Below are 5,880 nucleotides of genomic sequence, written 5' to 3' on the forward strand. Positions count from 1 at the left end.
TGTATGTGTATGTGTATGTGTATGTGTATATGTATATGTATATGTATATGTATATGTATATGTATATGTATATATATGTATACTAGATAAGATTGATGAAGTTATAAAATGCATCCTGAAATGAACCAGATATAGATCTCTCCTGAGAGACACATCCAGAGCATGTCCAATACAGAAGTCAATGCTAGCAGCAAACTACTGACCTGAGAACAAGACCCTTGGAGGGAATGAGACGAAATATTGAAAGAGCTGAAGGAGCCTGCATCCCCATCAAAACAACAATGCCAACCAAACAGAGCTTCCAGGGCCTAAACCAGTAAAGAAAGACTATACATGGAATAATCCATGGATCCAACCGCATATATAGCAGAGAACAGACTTGTTGGGGCATCAGGGGAAGGGGAAGCCCCCGGTCTTGCCAAGGTTGGAGCACCAGTGCAGGGGAATATGGGGAGGGGGGGAATAGAGTGGATGTATAGGGGGAATACCTGTATGGGGGAGGGGTTGGGAGGGAATGGGGGCTTATACACAGGAAATTGGGAAGGGGTATAATGTTTGAAATGTAAGTAAAGAAATATATCTAATAAAAATTTTTAAAAAATTAAAATTTAGGAACCAAGAAGATGCCAATGCCAGTTCTAGCTGTAATGTTTAGGTCCTGAGATGGAGATGGGGAGTTAACAAAAGTGAAGACACTGACCAGCTTTTGATTTTTAGGCAAGTGGCCACAAATAACTTGAGCCTTCTATATTTATACAATGACAATTGTGCTTACCCAAGCAGTGATATCACTGCTTACATTATTAAAAGAAATCATAATATCCACATTTCAAAAGCTCTATCTTTACACAAAGCCCCCAATAGTTCCCCTTCCTCCTTCTCACATTCCTTGGATCAGTCACCACCTAAACTTATTTAGCATTAAAAAGCACAATTTCAGCAATACAAAAGAGATGTCTGGCGAGGCATGTCCTGTAAACAGGAAGACATACCGGTCTGGTAGCAAACATGCTTACATAGTTATGCATGGTGAGAGGCCGAATTAAACATTTGTTGGTAAACTATCTCTAGCTATTATCTCCTATCATAATTCCTTTTTAATTGCAGACAAACAAGTTCATTTTACAAAGCAGATCTTCTAGACATTTTTCTAATATATAGATCTTTGTAAGATGTAATCATTCTGAGAGCCATTTTCAAGTCTCTATCAATCCAACATAATCTCTGCATTTTCCATGTCTCTACTAATCAGCTATAGCTTCTTAAAAACAGTTTTGTAAGCAGGAACTACCTCTCTCCACAACTGACACAGACTTGCTCAGTGTGACTGGGTACTTCTCTAAAGATATGATTATAAGTCTCAAATTCCCAGGATTTATAGTAACATCTGGAGGATTGATAGATACCAAAAGAGGTGAAGAACATTTTTTCCCTTGAAAGAGTTTTGAAAAATGTAGAATCATCCACAGTGACTTAGTCTGTGTGACTCCAGATGGCCTTGTCCATGACTGATGAAGTGATACAATTTTGATAATGATTATATGCAGTACAATGAAGGAAAGGAGAGCTTGTAGGGCATGCAAACTTGGTACTAAATATAAAGGCCACCAAATTTACCTTGTCAAATGAAAAGTGTTTTCCACGGACTTGCTACAGTAGAATCCTGTCACTGAAGCTCTCACATGCTATTCCTTGTAGCAGCTACATGGCCACTGCCAGAAAGAGGTAGCACCTCTGCTAAATTATTTCTGATACATGCATCTGAGTGCAGTCTCCAGAGAACATGTAAAATGTCATGGGACTATGTTCCAAGCTAATCATCCTGGTGCCTGTGAAATGGAGAAGAAAGAAACCCTGTGGCTTGACAGAGCCCCAGTCTAGCTAAATTGGTAATTTCATGGTCAGCTTGAGACCATGTCACAAAATCAATACAGTAGAGTGACTGAGAATGATACCCAGTATTGACCTTTGACTTCCTTATTCACACCTGTGGACATGCACCTGCAGACACATGTACCCCCACACAAACATGTACACACAAAGTACTGCGACCTTATAAGCAGACTCAAGCCTCTTTAGAAAGTTTCGTGTCATTTTTTACCCTGTAACATTTCTCATACAGCACACTGTTCCTTATTTTTTGCACTTTATCTTTTCTTAGTTTTAGATATATTATGCCCATTACCTATCATAATGAATTTCATCTTTAAAAATAACCTCAGAATCATTATGTTCATTCAGCCTCCCTGTGTTTAGGCAACAGAAATCATTTTTTAACTTATTTTTACAGGAGACTGGAGAGATGACGGAGAAGTTAAGAACATGTACTACTTTTGAAGAAGACCCATGTTAGATTCAAAGGACAAGATGACTCATAATCACTGGTAATTTCAGTTTCAGGTACTCAATATCCTTCCTTTTCTAGCCTTCACAGGCAACCCTATGCAGACAGATATTTACACATAATTTAATAAACACCCCCCACATTTACAATTTAAATTATTTTCTGGCCTTATTTTTTTTTAACTAGGACAAAGAGGGTAAAATTATTCAATCTACTTCAAATTTCTGAAGGGGAACATTTTGCCTTCTCAATAGGATACAAACCCCTCCAGATATAGAGGTATCTAAATCTAAGTTGACACAAGTGTCCATCATATACGTTAATGTGCCTTTTGAATTGTCTTTTACTTTTCCATAATGGGTATTACTTACAATTGTGTTGCTGCAGATTTGGTTTTACCACAGGCTTCTTTGATGCCCTGAGCTGCTTTGATTTTAATTTCTGCTCCTCTCTCAATTAGCTTCTAACCCTACATTGTTATTTTATCTTATCATTCATTTTATAACATCCATGCTCCATAAATTTGAAGAAGATAACAACAATTGCTGCTTAAAGTGTACTTCTTTTCCTTATAGTCACTCTATTGAAAAACATAGACTTTTGCCTTTAAGTGTTGTTTTGTTTCTTTGACACAAGATTTTTCCTTGAGTATAATAATATTGTTTTACTCTTTTAAATTTATCCTTTCCAAGTAAGACAATAGAAAACTTGTGGGGGTGCTTTGTAAATGAATATGAGGATGATCCCTCTTGTCTATATTTTGATGTCTTCTAAATTTGAAAAATGAGTGCTGATTCAGCAACAAAATCCTGCACAGGCAACCACTGTGGAGAGTCCAGTGGAAGTATTCCATGACTCCTGATGGATTGCAGATCCCCTTGGACTCATACACTTGACATTTTTAACTAATACATTACCCTAAACCCAGGTTGTTGGGGTATTTTCTTTCATCCTCTACCTCATATCTCAGAAAGAACAAAGAATATGATATTGGAACAAGGTCACTTGATTCTATTTCACGATGTGACTAAGAAACCTGGAATCTCCTAGTAGTATTCCTGATTTGGTTATAAAGGAGAACATTTTGTTTTATTTCTCTAGTTACATATAGTACATTTCAGTGTAGATGCAGCAGGGGCGGGCGGGGGAGCTGGTGCCATTGTTAGTGAAAGGAAAATTATACAGATTTAAGGTTTAAAAAATATGAAGTTAAAAGAGTAAGTTTCAAAATTCACATACTCAGAGCTAAAACAGGCCCGGGGGAGCCTAGGCACGCCCAGGCCCTGTGGGGTCTACCCTACCTTTAAGACTAACAGACCATAAAGATAAGGAAAAATGAATGCAGGAACCAGCCTGAGTTATCAGTGGTGACTCATAGGCTATCTGGAAGGAAGGGATAAGCCCCTAGCTCCTGACATTCTGGACGCCCCAGCCTGCAAGTACTCTTTTGCTATGTAACCATGCATCTGCGCCTCATTTGTATCCACCAATCAAGTCCCTGTAACCATGCATCTGCTTCTGTATGCCTGCTTCTGCTCCCCAGAACCCTATAAAAACCCATCCCTGGTCTTGCTCGGTGCACCAGTCCTCCCGAGCTGACTGAGATGCCCGCCTGTACCTGTGTATCTGGACAAAAAAAACCCTCTTGCTGATTGCATCCGGTGGTCTCGGCGGGGTCATTGAGCTTGGGGATCTCCTTCCTGAAGGAAGATTCTCTCTGAGGGTCTTTCATTAGCACCCGTACAAGTCTGCTCACATCCCAGATACCAAAACGCTGTGGGTCACTTGGTTCATGCGTCCATGAAGAACGCAGCTAGCTTTCGAGAATTAATGTGAATTGCAGGACACCTTAATCATGGACATTTCGAAAGCACTTGCGGCCCTGGGTTCCTCCCGGGGCTACACCTGTCTGATAGTCTCTTGAGGCTCAATCGCTGCCCCCTCTGCGGTTTCGCTCCCTTGGGGGGGGGCGTATCGCATGGCTGGGACTCTGCTCCAAGGGCCTCTCCCCTCGGCCCTCAGTCTCCTGAAGTTCAGACGTGGGCGGCGTCCAGCGTTCTTCCAAGCCTGGTGGGTCTGAGAGGGCCTCCTCCTCCCCATCCACTGGCGCCGCACGCTGGCCACCTCCTCCTGGCTCCTTCCTGCTCACTCCACCGCTCCCGCTCCCGTCCTCGCCCTCTCTCCCCACCGTGGGGACGCGTTGGCATGGGCCGGTCAGGTGCCTGGGCGCGAGAGGGGCCTTGTCACCTGAGTCGGTCATAGTGCCTCTGGACTGGTGGGAGGCGGGCCCCGCACACTGGCTCAGTGCATCTGCCGCCGCCCCGCACTGCGCGAGGAGAGAGTGACCTTAGAGGGGGAGAATACTGCACCCGCCAGGGCTGGTCTCAGGTATCTTTCCTCCCCCCCTTCCCTCTGCCGGGTGCCGACCACTAGGGCACCAGTCGTTTGCTGATGCGACTTGCCCCCCGGGATGTGGGAGCTGGCCGGGGTAGAGAGGTCACAGGCCCCGGCCTGTGACCCTGGCCCCCGCTCGCTCTCTTCTCCGTTAGTCCGTCCATGGCCGCGCGCGCCCTCCTTTCCTCCTTCCCCTCTCGACCGTGACCTCAGATCAGAAGTGGCAACCCGCTGAATTTAAGCACATTAGTCAGCGGAGGAAAAGAAACTAACCAGGATTCCCTCAATAACGGCGAGTGAACAGGGAAGAGTCCAGCGCCAAATCCCCGCCGCGTGCCGTGGCGCGGGAAATGTGGCGTACGGAAGACCCACTCCCCGGCGCCGCTCGTGAGGGGCCCAAGTCCTTCTGATCGAGGCCCAGCCCATGGACTGTGTGAGGCCGGTAGCGGGTCCAGGCGTGCCGGGCCCGGGTCTTCCCAGAGTCTGGTTGCTTGGGAGTGCAGCCCAAAGCGGGTGGTAAACTCCATTTAAGGCTAAATACCGGCACGAGACTGATAGCCAAGAAGTACAGTAAGGAAAAGTTGAAAAGACCATGGAAGAGAGAGTTCAAGAGGGTGTGAAACCTTTAAGAGGTAAACGAGTGGGGTCCCCGCAGTCCGCCCGCAGGATTCAATCCAGCTGCGCACGTTCTGCAGTGCTGGTGATGCCTGCAGATCTTTCCCGCTCCCCTTTCCTCCCGACCCCTCCACCCACATATCTATTTCCCCTCTCCACTCCTCCCGCTGTCACCGCCCAACCCGCTCCTCCCAACGAGGGGGAGGGTCAGTGGGCGCTCAGGCGGCAGGCACGGGGTGGGGGGTGCGCGCCGGTGGGGCCAGGGGTGGGGTTGGTTTGCGATCATCCTCCCCCCCCCCAGCCCTCGACTGGCCGCCTCCAGGTGCCCTTCCACTGAAACTGGCTATGGGACCACTGGGAAAGCCCTGCAGGGAAGGTGACTGGGGGGGCGGTGCTGCATCACCCCTGGGCCTCTGACCACTCTGCTCTGAGTATCCTCTCCATACAGAAGACACTGACAGACAGACAGACAGATACAGACACACACACACACACACACACACACACACACACACACACACACACAC

At 46.1% G+C, this 5,880-nt stretch overlaps 1 pseudogene; it reads left to right on the forward strand.

The window, feature by feature from the left end:
• The first annotated feature begins 4,109 nt into the window (after positions 1-4,109).
• On the forward strand, positions 4,110-4,263 carry LOC134486903 (5.8S ribosomal RNA; annotated as a pseudogene).
• Positions 4,264-5,880: the final 1,617 nt, after the last annotated feature.

The sequence above is a fragment of the Rattus norvegicus genome, chromosome 4 (assembly GCF_021556685.1).
Source record: "Rattus norvegicus strain SHRSP/BbbUtx chromosome 4, alternate assembly SHRSP_T2T, whole genome shotgun sequence".
Classification (NCBI taxonomy): domain Eukaryota; kingdom Metazoa; phylum Chordata; class Mammalia; order Rodentia; family Muridae; genus Rattus; species Rattus norvegicus.